The following is a 15,000-nucleotide window of genomic DNA, read 5'->3' as shown; positions in this document are numbered from 1 at the left end:
GCAACGGCTGTTCACACGAAACCCTTCTCCACGTCAGTCCTCCAGGGCCTCGCTGGAGTATTTGCTACTACCACCAAGATCTGCACCGACGGCGGCTCCAGGCAGGCTCGCGCCCAGACCCTTCTGCGCACACCGCCGCGACCCTCCTACTCGTCAGAGCTTCATGAAGGACGGTCCACGATCGCAATTGATCGAAAGACTCGCGTGCCTTCCCACTTGCCACTGACGGCGGAGTATAGGCGCGACGCTTCAGCGCCATCCATTTTCAGGGCTAGTTGCTTCGGCAGGTGAGTTGTTACACACTCCTTAGCGGATTCCGACTTCCATGGCCACCGTCCTGCTGTCTTAAGCAACCAACGCCTTTCATGGTATCCCATAAGCGTCGACTTAGGCGCCTTAACTCCACGTTTGGTTCATCCCACAGCGCCAGTTCTGCTTACCAAAATTGGCCCACTTGGCACTCTGATCCGACAATTGTATCTCGTGGCTTCATGATCCAAGCAAGCCAGAGATCTCACCCATTTAAAGTTTGAGAATAGGTTGAGGTCGTTTCGGCCCCAAGGCCTCTAATCATTCGCTTTACCAGATGAGACTCGTACGCGTTCGATGAGAACGGACGAGTGCCAGCTATCCTGAGGGAAACTTCGGAGGGAACCAGCTACTAGATGGTTCGATTAGTCTTTCGCCCCTATACCCAGTTCCGACGATCGATTTGCACGTCAGAATCGCTACGGACCTCCATCAGGGTTTCCCCTGACTTCGTCCTGACCAGGCATAGTTCACCATCTTTCGGGTCCCAACGTGTACGCTCTAGGTGCGCCTCTCCTCGCAATGAGAACGAGACGCCCCGGGAGTGCGGGGCCGCATTGTCTCGCGGCCCATCCTCCCTCGATCGGACACGCGCAACCCACTCAGGGTGGGCACGCGCGCCGATTTTCACTTTCATTTCGCCTTTAGGTTTACAAGTCCCAATGACTCGCGTACATGTTAGACTCCTTGGTCCGTGTTTCAAGACGGGTCCTGAGAGTACCCAAAGCAATAGCGTCGCCGACCGGTAATCAGAGACTCGGCCAGTCCAAGAAATCCGCCAGCCAACAGCTGCCGATGCCCCAGCACGGAATTAAACTCCGTAAAAACTGAGAACGATCGACGATCGCTTGCGGCGGTCTAGACGCACACACATTCGAGAATGGATTGGTTGCGGCCCGATACCGTCTAGTGTACCGTCGTGCAGTCGGCCGGGCGACCGAGGGTCTGCCGCGTGCGCCGAAGCGACGCGACAGTCACCCGCTCGGGCCGTAGACCGACACACAACGGGTCGCGACGTTCTACTAGGGGAGAAGTGCACGACTACGACGCCGGAGCGTTCGAATCGAAGGTGGCGTGCCCTCGCCAATGGAACCACGAAGGCCCACCCGGAGCATCGCTCACCAACGATCACCGACGCCGTCGACGATGAATCTCCCCATTCGATCTTTTGGGTTTCTCAGGTTTACCCCTGAACGGTTTCACGTACTCTTGAACTCTCTCTTCAAAGTTCTTTTCAACTTTCCCTCACGGTACTTGTTCGCTATCGGTCTCGTGGTTGTATTTAGCCTTAGATGGAGTTTACCACCAACTTAGGGCTGCACTCTCAAGCAACCCGACTCTAAGGAGAGATCCTCCCGAAACGCGTTCCGGTCACTACGGGCCTGGCACCCTCTGTGGGTACATGGCCCCATTCAAGATGGACTTGGACGCGGTTCGACGTCACGGGATAAACGGATCCTCCCGAACACTACATTTCCCAACGGCGGAACCGCGGGATTCAGTGCTGGGCTAATTCCTGTTCGCTCGCCGCTACTAAGGAAATCCTTGTTAGTTTCTTTTCCTCCGCTTAGTAATATGCTTAAATTCAGCGGGTGATCTCGCCTACTCTGAGGTCGCTTCAACGTCACGACACGGTGACAATTTTTTTTTTTTCAAAGAAAAAAAAATTTCGTGCCATGTGGGCGCGATTCGAGAAAAGCAAGACGGTTTGATAACAATGCGACAGAGGGTCTTTATTTTTATTTCTCTCTCCGAGAATCGCCTCAAAGAGAAAAAAAAATAAAAAAAAAAATTAATTCGAATAGAATCGAGAACCGTATATTCTATCTCGATCGAGAAACGTTTTATGCATCTCGCCAAAGTGCCTTTTAAACTTCGTTCGTCGTATCATGTTCGAGCTAAGACTCACGCAAGACACCCGTAACGATCTCCGGTTTTTAACGCCCGTCCTCTTTGTATAATATATATATATATACGTGTTATGTATAATATATCTCCCGTAGCCGTTTCTCTCTTCTCGACGATTCCAGCGGTTCCTTGTTTTCGCCTGTTATTGCTGGCACAGAGATCGAACACGCGACATATATATAACATATCGGTTTCTTTGCTCTGTACCAACGACGAAAACGCACGGGAACTCACGCAAGTGGAAAAGCGAGCGCGAGACGTACACAACGGGGTGAATTTATTACTCGGGGACTGGACGACCGGCGATCTGTTAGGATGCGCGGTCCAGCGATAGACGACGAAGAGACATGGGATGACCAACGATCTCTTTTTCTCTAATACTCGGAGCGCCGAAACGCCTTAAAGCAAAAAAAAATCACACGCGCGTACGTCGTACGTACGGCGCGTGTATACCTCGTCTCTAATCAAGTTTCGTTAGTCTTTCTCGAGCCTCGCCAAAGAGGATCGTTCTCTTCCTCTGCGCGATCTCTCCGTGCCAATGTCAGAGATTATTCTCTTTCGCACGACGACGAAAACGACTATTTTCGACGATCCGAACAACTTTGTAACGGACTCACATGCACATCTTAAAATCGGGTACAGAAACGTTGCGCAACACCGTGAGCTTTTCTCTTCTTCGTCACCCTTAAATATAGCCGATCGTAGACGCACGCTAGATCGTAACACACTTTTCGTTGATTTCCGACGAACGTGGCTTTGGGCCAGGCGCGCGGGCAGAGAGATACGCGACCGACGGGGAAAAATTCGTCCCGATACATGTACGCGTACTCTCCGATCTCCGCGCAACGCTGGGGATCATCTCCCTAAGTCATCAGCGTTCGAAGAAATCTCGTGTGTCCGTTCCCGGATCTACGGCTTTCTCTGGGTTCACGAAGAACAGAAAAAAGCACAGAGGATGAAAAACGCAACGACGACCCATCGATGCGACGGTCCTCGTTGTCTTCTCGTCAGTCGTCTCGCGCCTGCAGAATACATCTCTGCCGCACGAACAGACGGAGTGGGTATTCGATCCCTGGGGCTGTACGAGTAAAAACATCTTGATGAAAAGACGGTTGTGTTTCTTTAAGGCACACAGTTTTTCGTTACGCCACCAAGTTTAGGTTTAGGTTTTAATATCTTGGTTCTCTTTTCTCTCCTCTCTCGACTGACTTTGTTCAAAAATATTTTTGCTTTCTCTCAGTCTCGCCAAAAATTCATTTAAGACGACGTCGGGGGCGCGGTCATTCGTGCTTATCGAAGACTAACAAAACGTAGCAGAGGCTGATACAAAAAGAAAAAAAAAATCGGCCACGAAGAAAACTCGCTCTGTGTATCTCGATAACCGCGTCGACGACGACGGTTCTCTCCGCGCTCTTTTAATTCGTATCCTTCTTCTTGCGCTTCGTCCGACTCAGAAACGTTCGTAAAACACGAACGACGGCGGGTTGTCAAGCCAAGAAGGGACAGAGAAGAGACGGAGGTAGTTTTGCGAGTCTCCCGTGAACGCGATAGATTTTTCATATATATTTGTATCGAGAGCATGCGTACGCCGGTCTCCACACGATCCAGCGACGAACGCCGACGAACGTCCAACAATCGCTCGTACGTCGCGTACGAGCCCTCGACCGCTCTTTAATTCGTATTCTTTTGCTTGGCGCTCGTCCTCCGACTCAGAAACGTTCGTTTAAAGATAAAACGAACGACGGCGGGCTGTCGACGAGGCAAGAAAGAACAGAGAGAGACGGACCGAGAGCAACGATACGCAACGCAAGCAGTCTTAGGTTTACGTGAGCAACCCTCAGCCAGGCGTGGTCCAGGAATTGTATCCGTGGACCGCAATGTGCGTTCGAAATGTCGATGTTCATGTGTCCTGCAGTTCACACGTTGACGCGCAATTAGCTGCGTTCTTCATCGACCCACGAGCCAAGTGATCCACCGTTCAGGGTAATCGTTTATGCATGGATTTTTGTTTGTGTACTCAGGTTTTTGTACTCTTATTCTCGGTTCGAAAGAAGCCGATATCCGACAAACGTCCGACCAACGGGAATCGAACGCGCGGAAGTCGCCATATGATTGACGACACGAAAATACGTTCGAAAACGAAATCGGACGGACTGCGCGACGACACACGCAGCCCGCCGACCGGGCGTAAAGTGCATTATAATATATAACAACCAACGAGATCGAAGCTCCGTTCGTCAGGAAACGACGGGGATATAACACCCGATTCTGAATCCTCTGTACAGCACACGATCTCGCGAAGAAAGCGCACGGTGGCTAGCCCATGATATATATATATGTTCGTTCCTCTCGTCCAGTTATTCGAAGCAAACAGCCGATATGCATCTCCATCGTTCGGGTAAAAAAAATCGATGGGACGCGCACGGTCGTAGTCTTCCTCGCGCGGTCGTTTCTTCCCGATAGCCAGAAGCAGAGTTTGAAAAACTCTAGCGACGGAACGAGGCATTAGACTCTCGACAACGAGGATACAGACACGGCCGGCGGTCCCCTCTGAATCGACTTCGGTGGTTCAGGTAAAAATAAAAAAAATCGATGGGACGCGCACGGTCGTCGTTCCTCTTCCTCGCGCGCGGTCTATTCTTCCCGATAGCCAGAAGCAGAGTTTGAAAAACTCTAGCGACGGAACGAGGCATTAGACTCGCGACAACGAGGATAGAGAGACGGCCGGCGGTCCCCTCTGAATCCACTTTGGTCGCTCAGGTAAAAATAAAAAAAAATTCGAAAGGGACGCGCACGGTCGTCCTTCCTCTTCCTCGCGCGGTCGTTTCTTCCCGATAGCCAGAAGCAGAGTTTGAAAAACTCTAGCGACGGAACGAGGCATTAGACTCTCGACAACGAGGATAGAGAGACGGCCGGCGGTCCCCTCCGAACGGATGGCGACAACGACGACTAAAGCGCGAAAAATCGCGACGAAGAGGAACGCATCTCCGTTCAGGTGTATGTGTGTGCGTGCGTTTAAAAAAAATTCGATGGGACTCGCAGCCATCGGCCTCGCGCGGTCGTTTCTTCCCGATATCCAGAAGCAGAGTTTGAAAAACTCTAGCGACGGAACGAGGCATATGACTCACGACAACGAGGATATGGACAGGCGGTCCCCTCTGAACGGGTCGACGAGACGATGGTAAAAGAGACGAACCGGACGAAACTTCCGTCGATCAGGTAAAAATAAAAAAAAATTCGATGGGACGCGCACGGTCGTCGTCGTCTTCCTCGCGCGGTCGTTTCTTCCCGATAGCCAGAAGCAGAGTTTGAAAAACTCTAGCGACGGAACGAGGCATATGACTCACGACAACGAGGATAGAGAGACGGCCGGCGGTCCCCTCTGAATCGACTTTGGTGGTTCAGGTAAAAATAAAAAAAATCGATGGGACGCGCACGGTCGTCGTTCCTCTTCCTCGCGCGCGGTCTATTCTTCCCGATAGCCAGAAGCAGAGTTTGAAAAACTCTAGCGACGGAACGAGGCATTAGACTCGCGAGGATAGAGAGACGGCCGGCGGTCCCCTCTGAACCAACTTCGTCTAGTTAAGAATCGTTACTCTTTACCATCACTCGCCTTGGTATATATCTTTTCGGGCCAACATCCACGCAATGCGTTTTCGTTCTAGGTTACCCGATCCACGAGTACGAACGTACAACGTGGTTTCGTTTTGTCGAACATCGTATATCGTTCGCCGTTGAAACGAACGACAACGAAACGACATAGGAAGAACGAACGCCCTTTGGGTAGGAAGCACGTTTCGAGGAACGACGAGAGTTTGGAGAGACGCGCGAGATAGCTGGAGACGCGCAGATATAGGTATCCATGGATCTTCGAAGAGAACCTTCGAAGATATATAATTCGGTATCCTTTTTTTCTGCGGCTCGCTATTCGCGTTCTTTCGCTCTCGTCGACGACTCGTTATAGACGCTTCGTTCGATCCCAAAGAGCAGTCTTCCTTATGTCCCGTTGCTAGGAGGTGAGGCCTACGCAACGCAACTACGAAATATAGAAGAGGTGTGAGCAGTGATCTCTCCGACACGAGGCACTTTAGAGATTTTAGTTTATATATTATATTGTTCGTTCGTTGGATTTCCACGATGCAAATACGAAATACGAGATCGTGACGGCGGGTCTTTCTGTGTACGACCTCACGCAGGCGCCTCGATCGCATTTCTCATTACACGTGGTTTCCACTGTAACTTTTAGTTTTTTCGATATGTGTTCAGCTCAAGTTCCCTCACATATCGTTATTATTATTATTATTATTATTATTAATAGTAGCGGTTTCGTGTTATAGGATTCGGAGACGGCGGGTCTTTCTGTGTACGACCTCACGCAAGCGCCTCGAGAATCTTTTTAAGTTTTTCGTTTGTTATAATATTATTCGGAGACGGCGGGTCTTTCTGTGTACGACCTCACGCAGGCGCCTCGAGAATATTTTTAAGTTTTTCGTTTGTTATAATATTATTCGGAGACGGCGGGTCTTTCTGTGTACGACCTCACGCAGGCGCCTCGAATTATTCGTGTAAAAGTATATCTCTTCATCCCGATGATCGAGAGAGAGTGCCACACTCTTCGTATAGTTTCGTAACTGGAGCGTCTCTCACCTCCTTATTGTAAAATTTGGCTTTTGTCAAAGTATATAGCTTGTTAATACGTCGTATATACTTTGTGTCGATATAGGAGGAGTACGGCTCCTTACCGACGATATTATATATATTTTATTATACAGTGTTCAAGTCAAATATATTCTTTGTGTTTTTGTATTTTTCGTTAATGATCCTTCCGCAGGTTCACCTACGGAAACCTTGTTACGACTTTTACTTCCTCTAAATGATCAAGTTTGGTCATCTTCCCGGTAACATCGGCAATGCTTATCACATTGGCCGCGCACCAGTCCGAAGACCTCACTAAATCATTCAATCGGTAGTAGCGACGGGCGGTGTGTACAAAGGGCAGGGACGTAATCAACGCGAGCTTATGACTCGCGCTTACTGGGAATTCCTCGTTCATGGGGAATAATTGCAAGCCCCAATCCCTAGCACGAAGGAGGTTCAGCGGGTTACCCGGGCCTTTCGGCCAGGGAAAACACGCTGATTCCTTCAGTGTAGCGCGCGTGCGGCCCAGAACATCTAAGGGCATCACAGACCTGTTATTGCTCAATCTCGTGCGGCTAGAAGCCGCCTGTTCCTCTAAGAAGATTTGTTTGTACGTTGGTAGTAAAAACCCGCCGACCGAAGCCGGGGGCCTTCGAGATACCATAATTTACGTCTATTTAGCAGGCTAGAGTCTCGTTCGTTATCGGAATTAACCAGACAAATCGCTCCACCAACTAAGAACGGCCATGCACCACCACCCACCGAATCAAGAAAGAGCTATCAATCTGTCAATCCTTCCGGTGTCCGGGCCTGGTGAGGTTTCCCGTGTTGAGTCAAATTAAGCCGCAGGCTCCACTCCTGGTGGTGCCCTTCCGTCAATTCCTTTAAGTTTCAGCTTTGCAACCATACTTCCCCCGGAACCCAAAAGCTTTGGTTTCCCGGAAGCTGCCCGCCGAGTCATCGGAGGAACTTCGGCGGATCGCTGGCTGGCATCGTTTATGGTTAGAACTAGGGCGGTATCTGATCGCCTTCGAACCTCTAACTTTCGTTCTTGATTAATGAAAACATTTTTGGCAAATGCTTTCGCTTCTGTCCGTCTTGCGACGATCCAAGAATTTCACCTCTAACGTCGCAATACGAATGCCCCCATCTGTCCCTATTAATCATTACCTCGGGGCTCCGAAAACCAACAAAATAGAACCGAGGTCCTATTCCATTATTCCATGCACACAGTATTCAGGCGAAGGTAGCCTGCTTTAAGCACTCTAATTTGTTCAAAGTAAACGTATCGGCCCACCTCGACACTCAGTGAAGAGCACCGCGATGGGATATTAGTTGGACCGCCCCGCGAGGAGCTAAGCCCACCGATAGGACGTACCACATAATGCCAGTTAAACACCGCGAGCGGTGAACCGACACTGTGACACACAGATTCAACTACGAGCTTTTTAACCGCAACAACTTTAATATACGCTATTGGAGCTGGAATTACCGCGGCTGCTGGCACCAGACTTGCCCTCCAATTGGTCCTCGTTAAAGGATTTAAAGTGTACTCATTCCGATTACGGGGCCTCGGATGAGTCCCGTATCGTTATTTTTCGTCACTACCTCCCCGTGCCGGGAGTGGGTAATTTGCGCGCCTGCTGCCTTCCTTGGATGTGGTAGCTGTTTCTCAGGCTCCCTCTCCGGAATCGAACCCTGATTCCCCGTTACCCGTTACAACCATGGTAGGCGCAGAACCTACCATCGACAGTTGATAAGGCAGACATTTGAAAGATGCGTCGCCGGTGCTAGATGACCATGCGATCAGCACAAAGTTATTCAGAGTCACCAAAACAAACGATGGACGAACGGACGAGCCATCCGCCACCGATTGGTTTTGATCTAATAAAAGCATTCGTACCATCTCTGGTACGAATCTGTTTGCATGTATTAGCTCTAGAATTACCACAGTTATCCAAGTAAGTTTAAGTATGATCTAAGAAACCATAACTGATTTAATGAGCCATTCGCGGTTTCACCTTAATGCGGCATGTACTGAGACATGCATGGCTTAATCTTTGAGACAAGCATATGACTACTGGCAGGATCAACCAGGGAACTTTGTATTTTATATATATATATTATATATTAGAGTCAAAAGACTCTCTTTTTAAAATAGCCTCAGAGTGTCGTAGGTGGGTCCGTAACACCGTACGACGAGACTTTTCGTTCTTAGTGAACGTTCGACGACACCCTTTTAATTCCCGTTGTAACGTCGAACGCCACTACTCTCTCTCATTTCGCCACTCTCTCTTTACTTTCTTTCGTTCGTTTGATTGTTTGTGTGGAATATTTTAAGATCATTCTGTTCATAGGATCATTCTGTAAGAATGGTTTGTTGGTTGAACGAATATGCCTTAGCGGTAAAAAGCACGTAAACTGCATGCTGAACGTACCGTCCTCGTAAGAAACATATTCGTTCGTTCTTTTGATATTCTCCAATCAGAAAGAACGCACTTCCTAAAAGGTAGTACGCTCCCCATTAGCCTTTCGTATGTTTAAAACGTACTGCGTACGCTATAACATAAGTTTTGGAACGGTCTCTGCCGAACCAGCATGAATTGATACTCAGTTAGTAACAAGCACACTGCCCTAACTTTTTTTAAAGTTAGTGCGAGCATACAGGATCCAGCTTCCCGACTAAGGGGAACCTTGCCACGTTATTTGGTCATTACGTCCAGGACAGCGACCCGCGGCGCAGCAGTGTAGAGAAAGAGTCGATACGAGAACGAAGGAACAGTCGAGAAATAGTAAAAAAGTTCACTAAGACTCGAGGAGCGGTGACTGAATTCTCAACCGAGGCCGTAGAATAGCCACGCGCTCGACGCTGTTCCGTCCGGACCGTCCGACTCGACGTGTCTCTTATAGATACCAAAGCGCCGGCCGGACGGTCGGCGCCGGCCGGGCCAGCGGCCGGGCGCTTACCATGTAAAACCTCCGTTAGAGCGTACCGTCGGACTTAGTCTCTGAAACGCTCGACCACTTTTTTCGAATAAACTACCCTTAGAAAACATCCTATCGTCGAGATATTTTAACGCACCGCTTATTTTAATATTTTAAACGAGTTTTTATCGAAAAATTTAATTTTTTTTTTTTTTTCAAAATCGCATCAGTAAACCACCTCTTTTAACGAATACGGACAAAAACCACGTTCTTAATCGATTAGAACACGTTGAAACAACGAGAAATATGCAAAAAAATATATACCTTGCAACGTTAATTAACGAAAAAATTAAACAAATATCGCAGTCGTGTCAGTTCGACGGACACTAATTTTTTAAAAAATTCGAAAAAAACGTTTAATCCAGTTGTATTTAATAGAGATATAACCGTTTCTGCAAAAATATTTATACCTTATAACGCTTTTTAACGAAATAACTCGAAATAAGCTTTTCGGACTTTTCCGCCGGCCGAAATTTTTCTAAGTCCCAACGTACCGTCGGACTTAGTCTCTGAAACGCTCGACCACTTTGTTCCAATAAAGTACCCTTATAAAACGTCCTATCGTCGAGATATTTTAACGCACCGCTTATTTTAATATTTTAAACGAGTTTTTATCGAAAAATTTAATTTTTTTTTTTTTTTCAAAATCGCATCAGTAAACCACCTCTTTTAACGAATACGGACAAAAACCACGTTCTTAATCGATTAGAACACGTTGAAACAACGAGAAATATGCAAAAAAATATATACCTTGCAACGTTAATTAACGAAAAAATTAAACAAATATCGCAGTCGTGTCAGTTCGACGGACACTAATTTTTTAAAAAATTCGAAAAAAACGTTTAATCCAGTTGTATTTAATAGAGATATAACCGTTTCTGCAAAAATATTTATACCTTATAACGCTTTTTAACGAAATAACTCGAAATAAGCTTTTCGGACTTTTCCGCCGGCCGAAATTTTTCTAAGTCCCAACGTACCGTCGGACTTAGTCTCTGAAACGCTCGACCACTTTGTTCCAATAAAGTACCCTTATAAAACGTCCTATCGTCGAGATATTTTAACGCACCGCTTATTTTAATATTTTAAACGAGTTTTTATCGAAAAATTTAATTTTTTTTTTTTTTTCAAAATCGCATCAGTAAACCACCTCTTTTAACGAATACGGACAAAAACCACGTTCTTAATCGATTAGAACACGTTGAAACAACGAGAAATATGCAAAAAAATATATACCTTGCAACGTTAATTAACGAAATAATTAAACAAATATCGCAGTCGTGTCAGTTCGTCGAACACAAATTTTTTAAAAAATTCGAAAAAACGTTTAATCCAGTTGTATTTAATAGAGATATAACCGTTTCCGCAAAAATATTTATACCTTATAACGCTTTTTAACGAAATAACTCGAAATAAGTATTTCGGACTTTTCCGCCGGCCGAAATTTTTCTAAGTCCCAACGTACCGGTCCAGAATGAGACAAAGTTCCAAAGGCCCGGTCGTATCCGTCCGTTTTTTTTTAACCTTCCACGGACGAAATAAACGTTTAATCCCGACGTAAAATAAAATAATATAGCGATTTATATAAAAATATTCATACCTCATAACGCTTTTTAACGAAATAACTCGAAAAAACTTTTCGGTCGAAAATTTTTCTAAGTCCCAACGTACCGGTCGAGAATGCGACTAAGTTCCAACGTCCCGGGCGCGATCGTACTTTTTTTATATAACATTTCAGCGACGAAATAAACCCTTAATCCCGATGTAAAAGGTCCTTTTAAAGCGATTTATGCACAAATATTGCCACCTTATAACGCTTTTAAGCGAAATAATTCAAAAAAACCTTTCGAATAAAAAATTTTTTTTTAACGTTTTCGGGACGAAATAAACGTTTAATCCCGACGTAAAACTTAATAACATTCCCATTTATATAAAAATATTCGTACCTTATAACACTTTTAAGCGAAATAACTCGAAAAAACTTTTCGGTCGAAAATTTTTCTAAGTCCCTACGTACCGGTGGAGAGTATGACAAAGTCCGACGGGCCGAGTCGCGTCGGTCCACTATTTTTTTTTAACGTTTTCGGGACCAAATAAACGTTTAATCCCGACGTAAAATATAATAATATAGCGATTTATATAAAAATATTCGTACCTTATAACGCTTTTTAACGAAATAACTCGAAAAAACTTTTCGGTCGAAAATTTTTCTAAGTCCCAACGTACCCGTCCAGAATGAGACTAAGTTCCAACGTCCCGGACGCGATCATACTTTTTTTATATAACTTTTCAGCGACGAAATAAACCCTTAATCCCGATGTAAAACGTCATTTTAAAGCGATTTATGCAAGAATATTCGTACCTTATAACACTTTTAAGCGAAATAACTCGAAAAAACCTTTCGAATAAAAAATTTTTTTTTAACGTTTTCGGGACGAAATAAACGTTTAATCCCGACGTAAAACTTAATAACATTCCCATTTATATAAAAATATTCGTACCTTATAACGCTTTTAAGCGAAATAACTCGAAAAAACTTTTCGGTCGAAAATTTTTCTAAGTCCCTACGTACCGGTGGAGAGTATGACCAAGTCCGACGGGCCGAGTCGCGTCGGTCCACTATTTTTTTTTAACGTTTTCGGGACCAAATAAACGTTTAATCCCGACGTAAAATATAATAATATAGCGATTTATATAAAAATATTCATACCTCATAACGCTTTTTAACGAAATAACTCGAAAAAACTTTTCGGTCGAAAATTTTTCTAAGTCCCTACGTACCGCTCGAGAATGAGACTAAGTTCCAACGTCTCGGGCGCGATCGTAAATTTTTTACGGCACCTTTCGGGGACGAAATAAACCCTTAATCCCGATGTAAAACGTCATTTTAAAGCGATTTATGCAAGAATATTCGTACCTTATAACGCTTTTTAACGAAATAACTCGAAAAAACCTTTCGAATAAAAAATTTTTTTTTAACGTTTTCGGGACGAAATAAACGTTTAATCCCGACGTAAAACTTAATAACATTCCCATTTATATAAAAATATTCGTACCTTATAACGCTTTTAAGCGAAATAACTCGAAAAAACTTTTCGGTCGAAAATTTTTCTAAGTCCCTACGTACCGGTGGAGAGTATGACCAAGTCCGACGGGCCGAGTCGCGTCGGTCCACTATTTTTTTTTAACGTTTTCGGGACCAAATAAACGTTTAATCCCGACGTAAAATATAATAATATAGCGATTTATATAAAAATATTCATACCTCATAACGCTTTTTAACGAAATAACTCGAAAAAACTTTTCGGTCGAAAATTTTTCTAAGTCCCTACGTACCGCTCGAGAATGAGACTAAGTTCCAACGTCTCGGGCGCGATCGTAAATTTTTTACGGCACCTTTCGGGGACGAAATAAACCCTTAATCCCGATGTAAAACGTCATTTTAAAGCGATTTATGCAAGAATATTCGTACCTTATAACGCTTTTTAACGAAATAACTCGAAAAAACCTTTCGAATAAAAAATTTTTTTTTAACGTTTTCGGGACGAAATAAACGTTTAATCCCGACGTAAAACTTAATAACATTCCCATTTATATAAAAATATTCGTACCTTATAACGCTTTTAAGCGAAATAACTCGAAAAAACTTTTCGGTCGAAAATTTTTCTAAGTCCCTACGTACCGGTGGAGAGTATGACAAAGTCCGACGGGCCGAGTCGCGTCGGTCCACTATTTTTTTTTAACGTTTTCAGGACCAAATAAACGTTTAATCCCGACGTAAAACTTAATAACATTCCCATTTATATAAAAATATTCGTACCTCATAACGCTTTTTAACGAAATAACTCGAAAAAACTTTTCGGTCGAAAATTTTTCTAAGTCCCTACGTACCGGTCGAGAATGAGACTAAGTTCCAACGTCCCGGGCGCGATCGTAAATTTTTTACGGCACCTTTCGGGGACGAAATAAACCCTTAATCCCGATGCAAAACGTCATTCTAAAGCGATTTATGCAAGAATATTCGTACCTTATAACGCTTTTAAGCGAAAAAATTCGAAAAAACGGTTCGATTAAAAATTTTTTTTTAAAGTTCTCGGGACGAAATAAACGCTTAATCCCGACGTAGAAATACGTAATATTGCTATTTATGTAAAAATATATACGCATCATAACGCTTTTAAGCGAGATAACTCGAAATAACTTTTCGGTCCGGAATTTTTCTAAGTCCCTACGTCCCGGCCGGGGGATCGACGAAGTGCCAACCGCCCGGTCATGTCGGTCCGGAGGGGGCAATTTTTTAAAAAAATAAAACGAAATCGTTACATTCGACTAGAATTCGTCGAACCATAACGATTTCTATAAAAATATTCATACCTTATAACGCTTTTAAGCGAAATAACTCGAAATAACTTTTTGGACCGGAATTTTTCTAAGTCCCTACGTACCGCTCGAGAATGAGACTAAGTTCCAACGTCCCGGGCGCGATCGTACTTTTTTTATATAACATTTCAGCGACGAAATAAACCCTTAATCCCGATGTAAAAGGTCATTTTAAAGCGATTTATGCAAGAATATTCGCACCTTATAACGCTTTTAAGCGAAAAAATTCGAAAAAACGGTTCGATTAAAAATTTTTTTTTAACGTTCTCGGGACGAAATAAACGCTTAATCCCGACGTAGAAATACATAATATTCCCATTTATATAAAAATATTCATACCTCGTAACGCTTTTTAGCGAAATAACTCGAAATAACTTTTTGGACCGGAATTTTTCTAAGTCCCTACGTACCGGCCGGGGGATCGACGAAGTGCCAACCGCCCGGTCATGTCGGTCCGGAAGGGGCAATTTTTTAAAAAAATAAAACGAAATCGTTACGTTCGACTAGAATTCGTCGAACCATAACGATTTCTATAAAAATATTCACACCTTACAACGCTTTTAAGCGAGATAACTCGAAATAACTTTTCGGTCGAAAATTTTTCTAAGTCCCAACGTACCGCTCGAGAATGAGACTAAGTTCCAACGTCTCGGGCGCGATCGTAAATTTTTTACGGCACCTTTCGGGGACGAAATAAACCCTTAATCCCGATGTAAAACGTCATTTTAAAGCGATTTATGCACAAATATTAGCACCTTGTAACGCTTTTAAGCGAAAAAA

The 15,000-nt window shown here is 44.5% G+C and overlaps 2 non-coding genes and 1 pseudogene across 2 annotated transcripts; all 3 read right to left on the bottom strand.

Moving 5' to 3' along the window:
• LOC139997098 (large subunit ribosomal RNA) overlaps positions 1-1,925 on the bottom strand; it is a 4,751-nt pseudogene extending 2,826 nt beyond the window's left edge.
• Positions 1,926-4,048: 2,123 nt separating this feature from the next.
• LOC139997092 (5.8S ribosomal RNA) lies at positions 4,049-4,203 on the bottom strand. Its single transcript, XR_011802565.1, has one exon. It is a non-coding gene; the product is annotated as a 5.8S ribosomal RNA (ribosomal RNA).
• A 2,828-nt stretch (positions 4,204-7,031) lies between these two features.
• LOC139997086 (small subunit ribosomal RNA) lies at positions 7,032-8,955 on the bottom strand. The gene has a single exon (XR_011802560.1). It is a non-coding gene; the product is annotated as a small subunit ribosomal RNA (ribosomal RNA).
• Positions 8,956-15,000: the final 6,045 nt, after the last annotated feature.

The sequence above is a fragment of the Bombus fervidus genome, unplaced genomic scaffold, assembly GCF_041682495.2.
Source record: "Bombus fervidus isolate BK054 unplaced genomic scaffold, iyBomFerv1 scaffold0029, whole genome shotgun sequence".
Classification (NCBI taxonomy): domain Eukaryota; kingdom Metazoa; phylum Arthropoda; class Insecta; order Hymenoptera; family Apidae; genus Bombus; species Bombus fervidus.
This window is presented reverse-complemented; position numbering and strand designations above follow the sequence as displayed.